This window comes from Pinus tabuliformis, chromosome 1_1, assembly GCF_031772625.1.
Source record: "Pinus tabuliformis cultivar Carrire ecotype Pingquan chromosome 1_1, CPIR1, whole genome shotgun sequence".
In the NCBI taxonomy this organism is placed as follows: domain Eukaryota; kingdom Viridiplantae; phylum Streptophyta; class Pinopsida; order Pinales; family Pinaceae; genus Pinus; species Pinus tabuliformis.
The window spans coordinates 697,388,399-697,411,664 of NC_142297.1; the positions used below are offsets into that span (position 1 = coordinate 697,388,399).

The 23,266-nt window shown below is 38.0% G+C and overlaps 1 long non-coding RNA gene across 2 annotated transcripts in view; it reads left to right on the plus strand.

Moving 5' to 3' along the window:
* Positions 1-3,316, plus strand: part of LOC149215380 (uncharacterized) — a 300,173-nt gene extending 296,857 nt beyond the window's left edge. For both annotated transcript variants that reach the window (XR_016250478.1, XR_016250475.1), the window contains one exon: positions 2,904-3,316. This is a non-coding gene — a long non-coding RNA (uncharacterized LOC149215380). The remainder of the gene's footprint in view (positions 1-2,903) is intronic.
* The last annotated feature ends 19,950 nt before the right edge of the window (positions 3,317-23,266 follow it).

The following is a 23,266-nucleotide window of genomic DNA, read 5'->3' on the forward strand; positions in this document are numbered from 1 at the left end:
CTTCATTGAGATCATCATTGCTACACCATGACTGCTCCTTCATCGAGATCTTCATCGTTGTTGCACTAATGCTACACCTTCACCAAGAACTAGATCATTGTTATACTATTACTGAGATCACTACGATGTCAACGAGGTTTCTTCATTAGGATTATGACCGAGACCATAGGTGTCCATATGCTGAGATCTTGTGACTTCATTTTATTCTTGCACCGAGGCCTTCATGATACTGTCTAGTATATGGAGACAGAGTGTTCCCTTCTTGTATTTGAGACCCTCATTATTATGCGAAGATTGAAACCATTTCAGTGGGACCCATCCGAGATTACAGTGATGTTGTCCACCCTTATTGTTATGCAAAGATACTTGTTCAAGATTCTTTGTCTCTTGCACCCATCCGAGATTACAGAGTGTTCGAGATTTCAGAGAGGAATGCAAAGATATATCTGCTCCTTATTCGAAGTTACAGGATGTCCGAAAATATGCCTTTCTGTGGTGACCCTACATGCCTATTTATAGTTGTTATGTCTCAATAAATAAGCCGACATGTCCATTGAACAAGTGTCACCTTTTATGAGCTGACTTGACAGTTATATATGTATTGAGGCTGACACGATTGTTCTTCTTCATCATTTAGCTTGCAAACTTCATCTTGTGCTTGTCTTGGAGGGCTATTCTAGACTTGTATACATTACACATATGCTCAAGAAGAGCTCCTTATAGATGAATTTGACTCTTTGACTTTCCTAGACCTATGAAATGAGCAAGAAACTCATTCTTGTAAATTACAAAATAAATATTTCTTTTTCTTGACAAGTAGAAAGATCAAAATTACATTTGTAAATACCGAACCTAGTTACACTTTCTTCAACACTCACCACCACATACGATATTTTTGAATCGCTGTCACTACATAGTTAAGGCCACCATATAACAGAATCTTCATTTTTAGTATCTCTCATCTCTGATATCAAGCTTCTAGCTTAAAAGAATCAAAATGAAATTAAACCTCCATTCCCCTTTCCTCATACAAGTACTCACATACAACACAATTCTCAAACAATGAAATATATTATTATTGTAAATGCATGAGCATTATGTACCAACTGAGTCCTCATGCACTTGCATCCACTTTTTTCTAATTAAATTTGATTACTTTTGCGTAAACATACCCTAATTAATGTTCATAATCTTATTTATTTCTTGTCTCTTCTTGTGCACTTATTTGTCAAGCATGCAGTATCACTTAATTCATAAAATAGTAAATGCTCACATTAATAAGGTTAATATTAGTATGCTAGTGCGGGTCATATGCATGTAGTTATCACATGGAGGTTCCGCATGTGCATGAATAAGAAGACATCAAGAAACACCTATGATGTTATATGCTCTTTCTTTTCATGAATACAAGTGCACACAAGGTGCATCTAATTAATGAGATATGCAAATTCACAAAAAAACCACCACTATAACTCTATTGATGAACCCTACTTACCTACTTAGTGTGTTGTTTGGCATTTCTACCATCTGCAAGCAATTAGTGGTCCCCACCCAATGCCCAAATGCTCTTGCTCATCATGGCATGAATTGCTCCCTCAAGATTATTCTTTTAGATCAATGTGGGAAGGATTAATTCATCCCCTCCATCTCGACCCACAATAGGTCAAGCTACATTCTTTCTTTCATGGATTGGTCTACCCACTACTACATATAGGAATAAATTTTGATATAATAGTACGATGGCATAACTAAAATAGGTCATACCGTGGAAAATTATAAGAATAATGTCATTTTTTTCTCTAATCCCCTTGTGTTCGTCTTTGTTACGACGATTCATCTCCATGTCATTGCAATATCGATAAATTTCCACCTTTGTCGCAATATCGATGAACAAGAAGTCAAAGAGCAAAACGAAGATATAGAAGACAAGTTAAGGTTCGCTTTTCTCTATGGCATATCTCTTGAAGGAGTTGAGCTTCTCTATGGTCTATATTTGTGCTAAGAAGGTTGAAATTTTTGTGATTTGTATGTATGGAAGAGTGTCAAAGACCTGAAGTATATCTATGTACAAAGAGGTCGAAACATCACTGTGAAAGGAGGCCGAAACTCTCCGTGGAAAGAGGTTGAGACTTTGTGAACTATCTTTGTTGAAGGAGGTCGAGACTCTGTGGAAAAGGGTTGAGCTTATGAGGTTTATCTCTATGTAAAAAGGGTTGCATATCCTGTGAACTTTTCTGTGGAAGAGGAAGCCAATGTTCTTTGTTCCTTTGTGATTGCATCAGAATGAAAAGGGTCAACTTGGACACTTGGTGGATGCTCTTGTTGGTCAATTTGTCCATAGCTTTGACTTTGATATCTCTTGTTGAATTTGATTCTCTAAGGAAAGAATTGTTGGGTTTTTACCCCAAGTGGGTTTTCTCAAGGTAAACATTGTGTTGGTTTTGTGCATTGTGATCTCTACTTTTTCTTATTCTTATATGGTTGAATTTCTGAAGTATAATTGCTTGATGAAGAAGTTGTAAATGCTAAAATAAGACATATAATCATCAAAATTTATTATCAATGTTCAAAAATAAGTGTTAGTCTTTATTGCATTTGAAAAATCAACAATCTCGTCATTCAAAGAGTTTAGGAAAGGAGGTTTTTAATGAGTATAGGCACTTCCTCTCTATGAACCATAGGCATTGTACTATTGAAAAGCATCTTTTCAATGGAAAATGAGATACTAAATTAAAACTACAAAGAATGACACCTCAACTATGGAAGTTGGAATATAACAGAAATCGTCAATGTATGCAATTTGTTTATGTATCTTACATGTAATGTTTTGCATTTTTATCTTTATTGAATTTATTTTACCGTATTTGATAATTATTGTTGTGATTTCTTCTATGTTCATCAAGGTCATGAAGGTATTAATAATGGGCTTCAACGAGGAATGAAAGGTTATCTCACTCAATTCATGAGGTTTCCCTATTATGAGGGCTTAAGAATAACTCATTTGTTTGATACAATGCATATTGGGAAGAATGTGACAAAAATGTTATGGTGAATCATAGATTCTAGGAGGGATAAAGAAAAAATCGTCAAAATTTGTAATGACGTTTAGAAAGCCAATCATGTAATGCAACGTGGGATCTGATCAAATAGCGATGGAGACCAAAATAAAGTTCCATGGTTATTAACAAAGAAGCAAAGCGATGATGTAAAAAAGGTCATTCAAAGAATTAAATTTCCCACATGGATTTCTTCAAACATACATAATATCTTAACAAAAAAGATGAATTTGGTGGGGTAAAAACACATGATTGGCATACCTTCATTAAGATAATTGTTTTGGTATATATATTTCTATATTAGTATGCATCTTTATAAATAAAAAATGGCTATTTTGGATTAAACAAATAAGATTCATTTTTATTATTATAGTATGTTCTACCTCTATCTCTCCCAAACAACTTTGACAACAACACCAATCAAGTTATACATGATCTTGGCAAATACATGAGGTAAGTAGTGATTTATATGCAAAGTGTTTTCTCAATTTTTTGTTCAGCTTAATAACATGTGTTTTATTTGTAATGTAATATATTATGTTTTGTTGAAACATATTATTTATCGGAGTTGTCTTTAGTGCAACTTTTTGGAAGCTTTTACGGTGAGTTTTTACGGTCAAATTAATCTAAAATCCGGCAGGAATTTATTGAAATCACAAGCTTGATGAGTAGTCTTGTGCAATCGAAGTGCCGTAGGGGTTTTCCAGGGTGCTGAATCCATATATACAGTAAAAAAAACTAGTTTAAATAACACAAATCAAGATTTCACCTCAAATTTTTCCACCGGATTCCGGCACCGGAAAGTCCAAAAGCTCGCACTAAAGGAAACTCCTTATTTATCTGCATCATATGTAGATGGTTGTCATTGAAATAAATCCATAATGAAGATAAAAATAAATAAAATAAAAATAAAAATATTGGAAAAGGGACATTTTTCAGTGAATGATATGAGTCAAGTAGCCACAAGAATACCATGTGGGATATGTAGATTGTAATTTTATTATATTTATAAATAAAATCATAAATTTGTTTTCCTTGAGATTGAAAAAATATATATTTAAAAAACAATGCAACAAGAAAAACATAGGAAAATAATAACAAACAATAAGATCTCAATGACACTTGTAAACATGACATTTTTTAAAATTAGATTGAAAAATAAAAAAGACAACTATTTTCAAATAAATCTCAACCTTCTATCTAACTACTACTAAAAACATTTTAAAGATATTCTATAAAATTAAATATATACCATCCACCTAATAATTATTCCAAAATAAACCTACTTTTAACATAATTAATCATATAAATTAACAAATTACAAAATATATGCAAATACATGATTAGTAATATGGTTTTCATTATAAAATTGAGTTCTCACTTGTGAAACTCGGGTATTCTATTTTAGTATTTTAGTGATTACCATTTTGATTTCGCACAGCACAAAGTAAAATTATACATTAGCACAAACAATGAAGGAAGAGATGTTCGTCTGTCGCTTAAAAGGAAAATGCAATTTTAAATGTTTTTTGTATGTGATGGGACCAGCCCTAATCTTTAACCTTTAAACTAAATAGTAAAGGTTTTGTAACCTGAAATAATCGATTTGATTAATGATTATGATAAAATAGACAATAGATTAGTGGTTGATTGTTGTTTCGATTGCAATTATAGTGTGATTACAATCATGGGCAGAGATATTTTTGTGATTAGTTTTAATCAATGGTACTATGGTTAACAACTACGAGACAAGTGTCCCGACCTTGGTATGCACTCCTCCTGCCTTGACAACTGTGTTTGCGCTAATCTTCCATTTCATTTCATTTGGCTCCAGTTTGTTTGTTGGTTTAGCTCTATGTTGTGTGTTCTCGCCTGTAATGAAGTTTCAGGCCTTGGCCTCTTTCTCAGTGCTTGTCCTGGTCTATGAGCTGTGCTCTGTCTCTTTGTGTGAGATTGTTTCGTTGTGGTTGTAATTTGTTACGGTTGCAATGTCTCTATGGGGTTTCTACTGGATTCCTCTGTTGCGCAGAGGTGATGCTTCACTATTAGAAGGGTTTTTCAATTTGGGTTCTTCATTTGCTATCTATGCATGTTTTCTTGTTGTCTTTGGATGTCTTTTTGCTATTCACTTGTCTGGTCTCGGTGTTCGCTTACCAGGTCGCAGCCAGCGTGGGGTTTCATCATCGGCTTCAACTGTTCTCGGTCTCGTTCAGGTAAGCTATGGCTCCATGCTTCAGTTCTACACTCATTTTTTTTACTTGAGTAAGGGTTTTGCTCCTCTTTCTTGTAGCAATGATGTTAGGGTTTAGGGGTTTCGAGCCATGAGCTCTTTTCGCCGTCTGGTGGCTTTTGTTGGCTTGTTAGTCCACTCTCTTTTTGGCTGTAGTGTCTCGCTGCTAGTGAACGCAGTTTGGTCTCCTCCACAATCACTGTTCTCTGTGCATTTGTTCTAGTTTAGGGTTCTCAACGAAGGTTTTTCACCCCCTGTGTGATTCTTCAGTTCCGAGGGGAACTTGGTTCCTCCGTCCAACGTTATAATTTTGTAATAAAAATGCAACTATTCTCTGGATTGTAATTTTTATGTTTCACTACACTTGTTTATATTTGTAATGGAAAGAATTTACAGTTGATGACTTCTTTTGAGGAAATACCTGGTATATGTTGGTCGATGTTGTGTCTTGTATGAGAATTCACTATTCCTCTTGAACCCTCCCTAGTTGCTCACTGAATTATGTTAGTTGCTGTAAATGGTAATTGCATTGGCTGTAGATACTAGTATGATGCTCTTTAGTAACTGTCTCGCTCGTGTCTTATATGTGGTTGTGCCCCTCTATTTTGGATCTTATTGTTCCTATGATGCCTGAGAAGACTTGATGTCTGTCTTGTTGTTAATCAATTGTAAATGTGCATAGAAAGAAATTTTACTAAATTATAGATGGACTCAGAAATTGTCAATCTTTGTATATATTATGCTTCTCTGTTTATGATGGAAAAATCAACCCTTACAAAATGTTTCCTTTCCTATTTTGTACTACTGTATGAAACAGTTTGTGAAACTGCCAACAGTTAGTTTTAGTTAAATTCTCAACTGTTCTTCTAATTTATCAAACTAATTCCTAAATATTAACTTGAAAGAAAAATGAAAATGAAATTACAAAATGTAAACGACTATTGGGCCCTAAATGATAAAAATTCTTAGAAAAAATAAAATGAACCCAGGTGCTATGACCTGTCAACCAACCAACCTGTAACCTGTAAGACAAACACCTGTCTTCCTGTTTACCCTGAGCTGGATGCTCCTGCATCAGGCTCCCGGGGTAACAAAAAGTCATGGCTCCGTTCCATGAGTTCCTCAACAGAATAGCCTGCTCGACGAACTATCCTCAATGGGACGGTTCTTCCACTTGACAAGGTACTGAAGGTACTCTTTCCTGCGAGTGCGTTTGGCCACCTGTGTGTCGAGAATTCTCTCGATCTCAAGGGGCTGAACCGTAGGCATTTGCCTCATCCAAGAACCATTCTCAATCTGGGTGTCCCGTTCTGGCCATGCTGCACTGTCGTCTTCAGGACTGGCAGTAAATGGAAACAGATCTGCCACATTGAAGATGGGCGATATGCCTATCCCTGGTGGCAGCTGTAATTCATAGGCATTGGCAGAGAATTTGTGAAGAATTTTGCAGGGGCCAATCTTCTTGTATTTCAGCTTGTTATATTCGCCCTTAGGAAATTGTTCTTTGCGTAAATGCACAAGGACTTCGTCCCCTACATTAAACTGTACTTCTCGCCGCTTTAAATCTACATGCTGCTTATATCTCTGATTGTTGTCCTGCAATTTTGACTTTACCCTTCCTCGTCAGCACTCCTTTCTAATTTTCCTAGATCTCGTAGTTCATGCACTCTGCAAGGATGCATGTCATACAAAATCTGAGAAGGACTGTAACCCCTGCTGCGATTTGGTGAATCGTTATAAGTGAATTATGCCTGAGCAAGCACACGATCCCACATCCGTGAGTTCTCTCCAATCAAACTTCGTAGCAGGTTTCCCAAGCTCCTATTCACCACCTCTGTTTGCCCATCAGTTTGTGGGTGATAAGCGGAGCTGAAACTCAACTGAGTGTCCAACTTCTTCCACAGGGTGCGCCAAAAGTGCCCTGTAAATTTCACATCCCTGTCCAAGATAATGGACCTCGGTAAGTCGTGCAACCTGACGATTTCCGTGAAAAACAAGTGTGCTACGTGAGTGGCATCACTGGTTTTTCGACAAGGAATGAAATGCGCCATTTTCGAAAACCGATCTACTACCACCGTCACTAAGTCGAAACCTCGTTGCATCCTTGTTAGACCCAAGACAAAATCTAAGCTGATTGAATCCCACGGTCTACTTGGAATAGGCAGTGGCATGTAGAGTCTTGCATTTTGGTTGTGTCCTTTCGCCAATTGGCACACTTTACACCTAGTCACATATCATTGCACGTCCTGTTGTATCTTTGGCCAGTGATAAAAGTGTCCTAGCTGTTCTAATGTTTTTTCTATGCCGAAATGCCCGGCTAGACCTCCATTGTGCTTCTCTCGAATGATATTCTCTCTCATCGAACAATCGGGAATGCATAATTTCCCCCCTTTAAACAATAGCTTCTCCTATAAATTATAGTCCATCCATGGACTATTGTTTCTCAACAAAGGATTTTGACAGGCTTCATAAGCCTCTTTGAAATCCGCATTGGTCTAATACAAGTCTTTCAAATGCTCAAAGCCCAGCACTTGTATCATACTCTCCTGCAAGAGCAAAGCTCTTCTGCTCAACGCATCTACCACCTTGTTGGCCTGCCCGCTAATGTGTTTCAACACAAAAGTGAAACTCTGTAAATATTCGACCCACTTAGCATGCTTGTGATTCAGCTTATGTTGTTGCATCACATATTGCAGTGTAGAGTTATCAGAAAATAAAACAAACTCACTTCCCAGCAGATAGTGTCTCCAATGCTTCAATGCTTGGACGACAACATAGAATTCTTTGTCATAAGATGAGTACTTCTACCTACTCTCATTCAACTTCTCACTGAAAAACGCAACAGGTTTGTCTTTCTGGCTAAGTACAGCTCCAATTGTCGTACCGCTTACATCACAACGGACTTGGAAGAGCTTATTAAAATTAGGCAATCTTAGGATTGGCCTCTGAGTGATGTTTTTCTACAATAACTGGAAGCTCCTCTTTGCTGCTTCAGTCCAACGGAAAGGCTGACTCGCCTTCTTAATAGTATCCAACATAGGCGTGCAGATTCCACTAAAATCTCTAATAAATTTATGATAAAAACTTGCCAACCCATGAAAACTACGAGCCTCAAATAGGCTCTTTGGGGACAACTTTTTCTGGGTCCATCTTCAACTCGTTCTTTGCAATCACAAAACCCAGATAAACCAGTTCTCTTTGAAAAAAGTACATTTTTTTAGATTTATCAGCAGCTTATTCTGCTGCAATTTCTCCAACACACTTCGAACATGTCAAAAGTGTTCCTCCTTAGTCTTGCTGAAAATTAATATATCATCAAGATACATTATCACAAACTTTCCAATGAACTTTTTCAGCGTTTCGTTCATCAGTCACATAAAGGTACTAGGGGCATTACTTAATCCAAATGGCATTACCAGCCACTCATACAGCCCTTCATTAGTCTTGAATGATGTTTTCCATTCATCCCCTTCCCTGATCCAGATTTGGTGGTAATCGCTCTTCAGATCGATCTTCTAGAAGTATGTTGCCTCGCTCACGCAGTCCATCATATCGTCCATCGGTGGTAGTGTAAACCTGTACCTGATGGTAATCTTGTTGATGGCCCTCGAATCCGTGCATATTTGCCATTCTCCTCCTTTCTTGGGAGCGAGAACTGTTAGAACTGTGCAGGGGTTCAAACTCTCCCTTATCAGCGCTTTATCCAGCAATTCTTGCACCTGTTCTCTGATCTCCTCATTATCTTTAGGGCTCATTCAGTATGATGCCTTGTTCGGTAGACTTGCTCCAGGTATAAAGTCAATGTGATGACTAATACTCTTAGGAGGCAGTTTATTTGGTAGATCATCGACTACGATGTCACTAAACTCCTGCAACATCTCCTGAATTTCTTCTGGTAAATATGAAATTTCAGTGTAGTAACAATGTCTTTGGCCTCCTTACTACAGCATAATTTACTTTGCTGTCTTCGATCTGCTTTAAGAATTCCTTTCCTCCCACCAGTGACACTTTTACTCCACTCGTTTCTGTCGTTTCTTCCTCCTTGATGGGTACAAGCGTGTGCTTAATCCCATCCTTAACAAACTTGTAACAGTTTGTCTTTCCATCATGCACTACCTTCCTGTCATACTACCATGGTCTCCCTAGCAGTATGTGACACACATCCATTGGCATTATATCGCAAATAACTTTATCTCTGTACTTGCTAATGTGGAACTCAACCTCACATTGTTCATCAACCAACAGTTGATGCCCTTTCTGCAACCATGACACCTTATAAGGTGTGGGATGCTTCAGCCTCTTCAAGCCCAACTTCTCCACCATCTCTGTGGCGACTAGATTGTTCATGCTCCCACTATCGATAATCAGCTTGCAGCATTTTCCATGCAACTTGCAAACTGTAAGGAATAATGCCTTCCTTTGAGTTGGGTCAACTATCTCCTTCGCTGGTATCAGCAGTACCTTATTTAAAATCAAGGCCTCCCCTGTTTCTGGTACATTCTCTACCTCCTGGGGTGGTGCCTTTGCTTCATCTGTTTGTGTAATATATGTTCCCCTTGTCTCGACCTTCTCTCCTTCAAGACACTCATAGGACTTGTGCCCCCACATATGGCACTTGTAACACTGCATGACAGCGCCTCTGCCTCGGCCACTACCTCTTCCACGCTGGTATGGCCTTCCCCCTCTCGTGTTACCGTCCTTCTCCGTTGTCCCTGAAGTTTTCGAGCTGCTGCCTTCATCATTGGGGTTAGCAGCTTTGCCTCGGCCAAAAACTCGTCCTCTTCCTCTGCCAGATCCTCCTCCTCTTCTGGCATTATGTTTTCTGTTTATCTTCTCTTCCGCCTTCAAGGCACTTTGACAAGCCTCATCTATAGTTCTGGGCGAAAGAATGCTTATTTCATCTAATATATCCAATCTCAAACCATTTACGAATCTCATTGTTTTCTCTGGAGTGTCCTCCACATAACCTGCCCTCAGGTTCATCCAGTAGAATTCCTCCGTGTATTCTTTCACTGTCATTCCCTTCTGTTTCAAATTTTGTACCTGTCGGTACATGGCAATCTGATAATATTTGGGCAGAAATTTTCCCTTCAACTTAGCTTCCATCTTGGTCCACTTCTTGATTGGTTGCTTGTTCAACCTCTTCCTTTTCGCCTGTACACTATCCCACCATAAGGCTGCATGCCCTTTTAATTTGGTGGCAGCGAACTTCACTCTCTTATCTTCGCTGATATCTTCATACTCAAAGTACTTATTTAGCTCACTGATCCAATCCAGCAGTACCGCTACTAACAAACTTCCATCATAACTAGAAATCTCTTTCTTGGGCTTACTATTTGCTACCAAGACTGATTTCAACAACCTGATCTCCGGTCCTTCGTCGTCTGATCCATCTGTTGTTGTTGCAGCTTCCTCATCACTTTCATCTCCTCCATAAGGATCCCTTCTTCTCCCTACTTCTACCGCCGCCAGTCGGGCGTTTAGGATCCAAATTTCCTCTCTCAATCCTTCGTCTATTTCTCTGCGTATAGCTCTCCCACGGCCTCGTCTTCCAACTTCCATTTTTGTTAAGATAACTCAATTTTCCTGCTCTGATACCACTTGATGGTACCAGCCCTAATCTTTAACATTTAAATTAAATAGTAAAGGTTTTGTAACCTGAAATAATCGATTTGATTAAAGATTATGATAAAATAGACAATAGATTAGTGGTTGATTGTTGTTTTGATTGTAATTATAGTGTGATTACAAGCATGGGTGGAGATATTTTTGTGATTAGTTTTAATGAATGTTACTATGGTTAAACAACTACGAGACAAGTGTCACGGCCTTGGTATGCGCTCCTCCCGACTTGACAATCGTGTTTACCCTAATCTTCCGGTTCATTTCATTTGGCTTCGGTTCGTTTGTTGGTTTAGCTCTCTGCTGTGCGTTCTCGCCTGTAATGAAGTTTCAGGCCTCGGCCTCTTCTCGGTGCTTGTCCCAGTCTATGAGTTGTGCTTTGTCTCTCTATGTGAGATTGTTTCGTTGTGGTTGTAATTTGTTACGGTTGCAATGTCTCTGTGGGGTTTCTGAGGGATTCTGCCGTTGCGCAAAGGTGATGCTTCACTGTTAGAAGGGTTTTTCAATTTGGGTTATTCGTTTGCTATCTATGCATGCTTTCTTGCTATCTTTGGATGTCTTTCTGCTATTCACTTGTCTGGTCTCGGTGTTCTCTTACCATGTCACCACCAGCTTTGGGTTTCACCGTCGACTTCAACTATTCTCGGTCTCGCTCAGGTAAGCTATGGCTCCATGCTTCAGTTCTACACTCATTTTTTTTACTTGACTAAGGGTTTTGCTCCTCTTTCTTGTAGCAATGCTGTTAGGTTTTAGGGGTTTCGAGCCATGGGCTTTGTTCGCCGTCTGGTGGCTTTTGTTGGCTTGTTAGTCCACTCTCTTTTTGGCTGTAGTGTCTCACTGCTAGTGAACACAGTTTGGTCTCTTCCACAGTCATTGTTCTTTGTGCATTTGTTCCAGTTTGGGGTTCTCAACGAGGGTTTTTCACCCCCTATGTGATTCTTCAGTTCCGAGGGGAACTTGGTTCCTCCGTCCAGCAACTATAATTTTGTAATAAAAATGCAACTATTCTCTGGATTGTAATTTTTATGTTTCGCTAATCTTGTTTATATTTGTAATGGAAATAATTTACAGTTGATGACTTCTTTTGAGGAAATACCTGGTATATGTTGGTTGTTGTTGTGTCTTGTATGAGAATTCACTATTCCTCTTGAACCCTCCCTAGTTGCTCATTGAATTTCGTTAGTTGTAAATGGTAATTGCATTGGCTGTAGATACTAGTATGCTGCTCTTTAGTAACTGTCTCGCTCGTGTCTTGTATGCAGTTGCACCCCTCTATTTTGGATCTTGTTGTTCCTGTGATGCCTGAGAAGACTTGATGCCTGTCTATGTTGTTAATCAATTGTAAATGTGCATATAAAGAAATTTTAATAAATTACAGATGGACTCAGAAATTGTCAATCTTTGTATATATTATGATTCTCCATTTATGATGGAAAAATCAACCCTTACAGAATGTTTCCTTTCTTATTTTGTACTACTGTATGAAACAGTTTGTGAAACTGCCAACAGTTAGTTTTAGTTACATTCTCAATTGTTCTTTTAATTTATCAAACTAATTCCTAAATATTAACTTGAAAGAAAAATGAAAATGAAATTACAAAATGTAAACGACTATTGGGCCCTAAATGATAAAAATTCTTAGAAAATATAAAATGAACCCGGGTGCTATGACCTGTCAACCAACCAACTTGTAAGCTGTAAGACAAACACTTGTCTTCCTGTTTACCCTAAGTTGGATGCTCTTGCATCAGTATGTCTCAGAGGACAACACTGAAATGGCATGGCCATGTCTCGAGTTTTGACTCACCTTCAGCGAAAACTACAAGTTGCAATGCCACCTAAAATTATTTTGCAACTTCAGGTTCTTGAATCTCATAGATCTAACAGCGTGTTTGTTCCTCCTAGTTAGTCTTAAGTTTTGACAAACCAAAGTTTACTACTCAATGATCTCATTACTCTTAATAAAGGAAATTTTTCTGAAGCTTAAATGCATGCAAATGCTCTCATTTTGACCAGATTGTTTTGAACCACTTCACCCAAACTTTCGAGTTCCATTGCCACCTAAAAATATTTCGCAACTTCTTAATCTCATAGATCTAACAGCGTGTCTGCCCCTCCTAGTGTTGGGCCATGAATACGACCACTTTGTAACACTTATTTCATCCATTTTTACTCTTCTCTATTATATCATCTATTATAATTTATCCTTTAAATCCATTTTATAAATGATTTATGCTCTCATGGATGAATATTATTTATTCTCTTTTATTTCTAATAAATTGATGATTATGCGTGATTTTATCAATGATAGTTTTAATAAATCAGTTGTAACATTATTCACCATTTTTAGCCTCCAAGATAATTTCCAGATTGAAGACTTGATCATTAAAAGTGCCAACTCAGAAATTCACTGGAATAAGAAGTGACGGTTTTGCGGTTGAGATTTTGAGCAAATGAAGCAGAATCTGGAAAATTCGGAACATGGGTTTTGTCCAGAACGGGCCCAATTAACTTTGTCAAATAACGGTTTGCCCAAATTCGGCTTGTACTGAGAGAAACGCAGGGTTCTTTGAGCACGATTTTCTCAGATTTGTTGTTGCGGCCGTCCTCCAAATCTCAGCTGCAAAGCCAAATTCGTCTTGCTCTTGTTGAAAGCTGGATGGAAATATATCTTCTTGTTTATCAATTGGTTGGAAACAATCTAATTTTGTAATAGAAATCATGTTGTACTTATCTTGATTGTAACTGCTCTCTGATCTCTCTTTATTTAAATCACAACAGAGATCAGAGAGGGGGGTGATTTCAGAGGGATTCGAATGATGGAATTGAGGATGAATTAGAGATTCAGAATTGAGGATGGCAGAGAGAATGGATAATGGCTGAGAGATTGAGAGATTTCTTGTTGTAATCCACTGTAACTCTGCTTTGATATTTTAATATAAATCTAGTTGTCAATTCATCTTTGATCCTGAAGTAACCCAGCAGCATCCGCTGGCGGCTAAGGGCCCAGCCTCTGGTGGAGTACGTTGCTGCTGCTGTATTATATCTTTATGCTTCATGTGTGGTTTGATCTCTTTTCTTTTACTCTGTTCAGTAATCTGATGCACTTTACCATTTTACATATTGGCTCTATTATACTTGATTGAATATTATTGTTACTTACAACAGGGAATGTTATGCATCACATTATTGTTTATTTTGGCAAATCATATAGCATTGTTGTTCCTTACAGATTACAAGTTAACTGCGTTGTATATTCCTGAATTGGTACTAACGTATGATTTATTCTTAAATCATGATTGATGTTTATTCGGAAGTGACGTTCTATTATTTCATGGCCGTGATTCATGCATATTGTATTGAAGCTCAGATTACTGTCCCTTTTAATGATAAGTGTGTTGCGTGCTTGATTTGGATTGTTGTACATTCATATTTGATTGATGTTCCATTTACTGCTATTCCATTTTAGATTTGTTGTTCCATTTTAATTTTTGTCGTTCCATTTACTTGCATTCGCTGCTTTGTTGTGAGAGAAGGTCTAAGGCTGTAGTGAGCCTCAGCAGACGCTCCCTAGCTCCCAGACCTATGGTCCATGCTCTAATTTCCTTTCCATCAGTTTCTAGAGGGATGGGTTATTGCTATCGAACCTTCGACTGATGCAATGCTTGGTGTGATTTAGCCTTTTGAAGTAGTTAAGTTGTAGACATGCACCCATTTACTTTGTTGTTCATTTCTATTGATTAATTGCACTAGTTTTCTTTTAAAGAGTTTTCCTAGTTTACTTTCAATGGCAGCTTTAGTTCAAGTTCAATTTCCTTTTGATTGCTTTAAAGCAGGACTGTCAATTGTAGAGAACATTAGTTATTGCTTCCTCGTTCCCAGATTGATTGTCTTGTTCCAGTTTGATTTCAATTGCATCAATATCCAGAGGAATGAGTTATTGCTATTGTATCCTCAATTGATGTTTGTTGAGTGAATAGTTGGATTTTAGAGCATTTGAGTTTATGTTGTTGTTAGATTTCTTTTTCAAGCTTTCATTTACTTTTGCATTTTAAGCACTATACTGCAAAACATTACTCTTGAGTAAATAGCCGCCTCAGACTGAGTACACTCTTGAAATAAAAAGTCGTCCCTGGGTTGATAATTAATGTGAAGGTAATTAGGAGTTCAAAAGACACCTTTTTATCGCACCACACCTAGTTAGTGTTAAGTTTTGACAAACCAAAGTTCACTGCTCAATAAATGCATTTTTTCTGAAGATTAATGGATGCAAATGCTTTCATTTTGACCAAATTGTTAAAAGAAATTGTGTGCAGTTTCATGCTCTATTTAATATTTGCGTGCAATAGAACAAACATAACCAAGTGCACCTATTTATTATAAGCACTGTGCAAAGTATCAACGCTAATTTTTTTATACTTATCCACAGTATTCCATAGTATTCCATTCTTTGAGTTTTACTTTGGTTTATGATCTATTTTGTAACGTTAATGTATTCTATTAACTTATTTAAATGATATATTTTGTAGTATTGAATTATTTTATGAGGAGTGTGTTTATTTTGGAATAAAATTTCTAATTTTTTTATTTAATTATGTTTTTAGATGTCTTTATTTTGAAATAGAGCTTTTAGAATTTTAATTTAATTATCAATAATTATTAGATGGATGGTAGAGATTTAATCTTCACAAAATATTATAGAATATTCATAATAATATACACAAATCAAAGTTTGAGATCTATCTCCAAAGTATTTATGCACTTTTTGTTTGTTGGTTTGATCCATGGAGATTTGAACATTGAATCTCATGGTTTACATCATACCTCATAACAAGGCGATTTCCAATTGAGTTGCCCCCCGTGGGCTAATAAATTTTAGTATTTTTTTTGGCTTGAACATAAGCTTGAGAAAGGACATTACATGTCCACTGTCGAAGGTGAATAGGGTTGTGTATATGTTAAACATGTCATTTAATATGATGTCAGAGGGAGTCTATGACATATTCGACAAATATGAGCCATGAGGCAAATCCAAATCGATGTCAACAAAGACACATGCAAGACCACATGTATGATGTCAAGATCAATTTCTATGAGGACATGTATGATGCCAAGAACATCGTTGATCACCTCTCAAGCTTCAATGTCTCCAATAGATATTTCAATGCTCACATTGAACAAAATGTTGACAGTCGGGGTTAGTATTCTAGGGTCTCTAAAGACTACGCCATCGTCATTAGCCACAATTTCGTTAATGGAATAACCAAGGTTTTAAACATGACAATGGCTCTTGTGCTAGACCCACGAATCTTGCGTCCATAGGTGGGTCTGCAGAAACCCAATCTACATCTAGATTTGGTGAACCAAGGAATTGCAATTCCAGAGCTCTTACAATTTCTGGTATTTGTTATACCTTTATCTGGTGGGAATCTTTGCATCAAGGTGTGAGATGTTGATTTGGTTTCCTCCCTTGCAACCAGGACTCAAGAATGGATTGGAATCCCCTCTACCTTCACGCAACTCCTTTATGAGGGATGACAACTTCAAGACAAGAATATGCTAAGTGATCACGGTGTAGTAAAGGATGTGATAATAAATCTAGTTTCTAGATCGTGAGGTGGAGCTCAAGAAAGGGGTGTTCCCTCTTCCTCATAGCCCAGATCTTTTAAAGAAGTCCTAAAGTCAGGGATCGTGCACCAGCCTCCTAAAGAGCTCTCAGGGATAGCCTTCATTGTGGATCAGATTGACAAATTCCCATCTATCGATGTGCCAAATGAAAAATCTGACTCTCTTAGCACTGACTACATGGAGCATGATCTTATTTGTCGATTCAATGGATTCTATCCTTTAGCATATGCGCTTCGGGATTGGTTATCTAAGACCTAGTCTACGAACACATATTCGTTCTTCTGCTTTAAAAGTTACTTTATGGTATATTTCAAGGATTTGAGGGATCGACAAGGGGTTCTTGATCTTGGACCATGGTTTTCGGGTTGATATGGGATTTCCATTCAACCATGGTTTGTAGATTTTAACCCCCTAATTATGCTAGCTTTGACCCCTCATGTTTGGGTTTGACTCCCTAATTTTCATCTTCACTTGATGCACCTAGATATTGGGACGCTCGGGTACACCCCTCAAATGAAGTTCCAAGAGAGACAACTATGGTTTTATCTTCAACAATAAGTGGCCACAAATTCTTCCATGAATCAGATCACTCTAATAGTGACAAGAAAGAAACTACAAATGTAGACCCTCGAAACTAGAGTTATCTCAAAAAAATACTATGATTATATCATCTATATTCGCTCTTGACAATTCATCAAGGTGGATAGGTGTATGCAAGGAAAAAGGAAAAAGGGATCCTTAGGGATCCATGCTTATTCCCAAGATAGAAGTACTATAAGGGATACATAGTCAGATCAGAGAGGTAGTGAATATATTGTTGTGTATTGTGCTTATAATTGATGAAAAAATAGATGTAATTGGATATTCTAAGGTAATACAAATCAATTTACAAAAAATAAATTAGTGATGCCCTTTCAATTAAATTAATTAATTAAAAAAATGTCATATGAAATGAGTTATGGTTTGTTGGGCATGTGGTATCGATAAGCCGTGGTATTGTAACAAAGTCTATTTACGATTAATAATCTCCATGGTGTTAAAGTTTCTGATTGTTCTATGTTGTATCATTTACTTTGGCCTAATACATCTTTTCATTAACAATGCATCTAATTATTAGCAGTATAATCAATCATAAATGTAACCGAAGAAAGAACAATATATGCAGTGACAAAGAAGACAACAACACAACCATATAAGACATAGCAGATTGGTCCATGACCAGGGAAAAACCCCACTAGGGGGAAATGCTTTCATATCTTCTTCTTTAGTAGATTGTCATAAAAATATTTCAACAGAGAGTAGAATGAGCCCAATACATGTAATTGCAACAGATAATAACAAATCAGATCTACAGATTTGTGTAACAGTGGATAGAAATCTAGATCTACCAGATCATTGAAGTTAATTGAAGCCAAGATGTCAAATCTTATATCTGAATTATGGTCTCCCTCTTCATGACTGACCGTGCGACTAAAACTCCTTGGTCGCTCTCTCTGTCACTGTACGCGAGCGACTGTGACTACAAGGTTGCTCTCAAGAGGTCTTGATGCGAGCAACTGTGGCACTGCAAAACTAAAACCCAAAGTTGCTACCTTACTGTTGTTGTGTGTGTGACCGAGATTCCAGGGATGCTCCTAGGGCTACTCTGTGCAAGCGACCGGGGACTGGAACCTTCCAATCTACCTTTGAACCTAGAGTCGAGTCGTTCCCACTTAACTATCTCCGAGCGACCAAAGCGCTAGAGTCGTTCTCTTGCCTACTTTGTGCCTGCGACCATGGACAAAAAAAAGTTGTTCTAAAACAGCGACTGAAATCCAGAAAAACCTAACCCAAAGCAAACCTTTCGCCTATGATTTTGGACCCTATGTGAACTCCTTTTGACAAACCTATGCGAGCCAAAACAAAATAGAAGAATAGAATCTTGCCTTGATCAAGTGTGTTGAAATGACCTTGAGGTCACTTCCTTTTATATGCTTTCCTAAGGTTTAACTTGGGGTTAAGATTGACCCAAGTAGTTACCCATGTGGTTAGGGCCGACCCATTCCATAATGTATGCATGAATAAAATAATTCAAAACTTAATCGTTTAACCAAATTAGGTGATTTTTAGGTCAATTTTGGTCCTCTCAAAAGGAGGAATTTAATGCACACATCATCTTGGTCATTTGAGTTTTCCAATGTGGAATTTGACCCTAGTTGCAAAAATTCACACTCCCTCTCAACTAGGAAGAATTCTACCTTTCAATATATGTCAGTGGATCAACTTGTCAACATTGTCTTTGCTCAACTCTATCTGCTGAAACTTTCTTGGATCTAGAAGAAGAATCAGGGAGCAATAGCTTCCACCCTTGTCTAGCAATAGGATAACTCATCAGACAAGGGAGTGAACTCTCAAACCAGGAATCTCATTGGGGAGCTTTACCCTCGACCCAACATTTCAACAGGGAGCTTTACCCTCAACCTGTAATCCTATTGCCTATCGATCTTCCCAACAATGACCCTTAATAGTCATGTGGTAGAACACCTGCATCATAATCATCTTGGGTTGTACACCCCAAGCACACCCTCAACTCGTTGGCCAAATGAGGAGTAAAATTCCCAACAAGCCCTGCTTGTGGGTATGATGCCAACTGGGGTATACTCTACAAAGACTAGACAAGGGAGTAAAACCCTCAACCCTATGGGTAACAAATAGGGGAGTGCCCTATTGTCTAGAGTTCCCTCAACCCCAGGAGCCCTTTTCCCTCAATTCCTCACCCTGGGAGCTCAAACAGGGGGGAAGAGTTGGCTCAATGTTCTCGATCAGCGCTGCCCCTTATCCGGGCCACATCCATCAATCCAAGTTGCTCTCTGAAGACCAAGAAATTTCCTTTTGGTAATGCCTTGGTGAGAATGTCAGCAATCTGTTCATCTGTCGATATGTGATGGAGCTTGACAACTCCTCTTTGTACCATGTCTCGAATGAAGTGATATCGAATCTCAATATGCTTGGACTTGTCATGAAACATGGGATTTTCTGCCAAACGGATCCCACTCTTGTTGTCACAGTATATCACTGTAGTATCCAGGACCTGCTCGCGTAGCTCTCCACGAGACTGCTTCGCAACTAGCCATGCTAGCAACAATGTATTCTGCGTCGGTTGTGCTTAATGCTACAGACTTTTGTTTCATGCTCATCCATATCATGGCAGATCCAAGGCTAAAGTAGCATCCATATGTACTCTTATGTCGATAACGTTTTCGACCCAATCAACATCAATGTATCCATGAAGTTGAACATTTCCAGCAGAATATCTTAGGCCAAGTGTGATTGACCCCTGCAAATATCTCAATATGTGTCTAGCAGCTATCCAATGTACGTGGAGGGGCTTGGTCATGAATTGACTCAATGTGGTTACTGCATAGCATATGTCTGGACGGGTGTTCACAAGGAACATCAGAGCCCCAATCAGTGTTTTTTCCCAAGGAAAAAATCGTAATTTTATTCAAAATGAAGTGCACAAAATTACATGTAGTAGATGCTCAAAGCATATGCATAATAACAGATCTTGTTGACCAAGATCAATAAGAAACTCATAAGAGAGTTACCCTATTCTACTCTTTCCTACCTTTCTTTTTTTCCACTTTTCGCCAACCGCTAGAGTTGGGTGTGGATGATACAATGGTCTTTTGAGACTCATTTATATTTGTTAATATTTCTCTGTTTGAGTTCAAGCCATCTGGTGCATGAATTCTTTTTGTATCAATTATTTGTTAAGATTTCTTTGTCTAAGTTTGAGCCATCTGGTGCATGAATTCGTTTGGTATCAATTGCTTCTTTGTCAAAGGTAGTCATCACAATCTATTGTTGTTGTTCAGTAGGTATTGGAACTATTGTTGAGTTGAGTTCTGACATGTCCTTCTACGTGGTGTCCTGGGAATTCTGAGCTTTGTTATTTGTGGTATTATTTGTGGTTTCTTCTTCTTCTGTTTCAGTTGCCTGTGTGTCAGAAAACTGCCATCCTTTTGGCCTTTGTGGTTGTCTCCTTTTTCTTTTTTGTTTTGTTTTGTGGGCAGGCACTTTGAAGATGACCAGTTTGAAGACATATATGGCATATAAAGGTAGTATTCTCATAGCCAAGGGGTTGGGACCACTGTTGATTGTTGTGATAGAACATAATGTGGTCTGGTAAACCTTTAATAAGGTCTACCTCCCCAAAAATTCTGGAAAAGGTGAAGATATCCTTAGTGAGGTGATCTGCATCTACTTTTAAAAATTTCCCAAGGGCATTCCCAATGCCTGCTAATACTTTATGGTGCCAAAAATGCAAAGGTAGGTTATGTAACCTTACCCACACTGGCATTTTGGAAACCACCATGGTATTTGCATCAAATACTAGAAACCATGGAGTCATGAAGAGACCTATATTACCCTAAAATCATGGTCCCTCATGTAAAGCATATTCCTTATCTTTTATTGTGTCAAACTTGACAATGAAGAAACCTTTTGAGCATAAATGGATGTCACATCGTTTTTTCCATGTGGAAAAAATCCATTGTTGTAGGGCTTCTGATTTGGGACAGAACCCATTGAATCTGCATATCACAGCTCTAGAAAGAAATTCATCATGGATCTCATTTACCTCAGGCAAAGTAATTGTCAAAGTTGGCACCTAGGTCATCTACTCCACAATGTAGGGACCAAGAGTAGTGGGTCGTTGTTCTGATTGTTTTTTAGGGTTCATCTTCCCTTTGATTGCATCTTTGAAAGTAGTTGGTCCTTTAGAGCTTGTCTCAGGACATCCTCCTAGAAGTATTGTATTAAGGAAGATGGTTGAGTCACGTCCAATGTTATAATCTTGTAGCTTGTATTCCTCCTGCAATACTTTCCTGCATAAATCAGGAGTTGAAGACTAGCTGGTATACCCATATTTTCTTGAATCATTTGTTTGAGAGCTTTTATCTCCTCCCAACACCTGATCTTTAAACAAACAAATTTCCCTTCAAGTGATCCGATAAAGAGATGGATCATCACTCCTACAGGTGGATCTGACATGGGATCTTCAAGATCCAGCTTTAAATTGTTCACTATTGGATAGCGTTCACGGCTAGCCTTTGTTGCTTGTTGAGGATCGAGGACTTTATTTACTCTATCTCGTGGCTCCCATAGTCAAATGTTATGTGCATCCCTAAGGCAATGTAATTCCCACTATCATGAACAAAAGGCATTCCCAAGACATTGTGTCCATATTGCTTCCCTAGGCTTGCGATCCGAGAATTGATGAAGAAAAAAAGGAATAGATCGATTTGTAGAGATCCTGCATTGGTCTAGTAGTGCCTCAATTGGTGGATTAGATTCTGAATTTGGAGAAAACAATTCATATTTGGCGTGAGTGTGGATGTCGGAATTCCTTCTCTGTTGAAATTCATGAGATCCATTGTGCCATGTTGTGATCGCTAGATTTATTGTGCCTAAGATCACCTGATCGGGATCTCCTATGATCTCTGGCCTAGATCTAGATCTACGCCTGGAGAGAGCACTATGGTGCTCTGTGGGAATAAAAATCGTTGCTTGAGTCACTTGAAAACTTTGATCTGATCTGTAATAGCCTGTTGTTTTGTAGCTACTACAGATTTAGGTTCCTCATGATCTGGTGTTGCGGTGATGGGAAAGAAGGTAGATGCAGCTAAAACAATGGTGCTTTTGCATTCCAAGTACTCTACAAAAATGTGCTTCTCCATGAGCTCTGTATATTGACATGCTCGGATCCCCTCAACGTATGTAGACAGATATTTGTGAGACTCTTACAATCTTTGCCTCGAATCAGAAGTCTTTCCTTTGCGATTAGCGGTGGGAGAGGAGTGTAATCTTCGCAAGCAAGATACTTCATAGAGTAGATGCCTCTCCATGTATCTAGATCTGAACTAGTGGAAGAGCCTTGCCTCACCGCAACGAAGAGAAAATAGTCGCACATATGTGAAACCCCCATTTCCTTCACCATTCTCAGCACTAAAATCCTCCCTCAAAGCTCTAATCAATTGTTTATATTGGGATGGATTTTCTAAGTCTGGTTCTTCAGCATCTCCACGTAACTTCTTGAAGTTCACTTCCATCGGTGTAACCATGGATTTACATTCAGTGATTCCAAATCTTTCCAATAACTTTACAACGCATTTTCCTTGTGAAAGGAAAATATCACCATGTCTTTGCCACACCTCAAGTCCCAAAAAGTAGTGCATGAGACCAAGGTTTACCTCTTTGACCCTCATAATCTATTTTTGAATCACGACTAAAATTGATATACATATATATATTCAATTAAATAAATAAATATTATTCAAAAAAAATATCATATTTCCAAAATAATACTAACTATTAATTATTTTAAAAAGAAAATATTACGAAAGCAAAATAAAGAAAATCAAAGAGGTTTGCATCATATTCTTCTTTCAAAATATCTCTATAGGTTCTCACTTGCACTACATTTTTGTCCTCATTAGATTGAATCTTTGGACCCGATGGAATCAGTGGATTGTTTGGAGGTTCTCCACGAGATAAAGGTATTGTACACAAAAATAGTGTCGACTCATTAATCCACACAAAGTTGTCAAAAATTGTATTGACATAGATTTCAAATGTGGTTAATAATGGCCTTGTCAGACCTGTTTCTACATCCACGACCCAAAGACTCAACTTACTACTTGTATTATCCCCCTGATCAAACTGAATAGTAAAAGATAGATGTTGACCA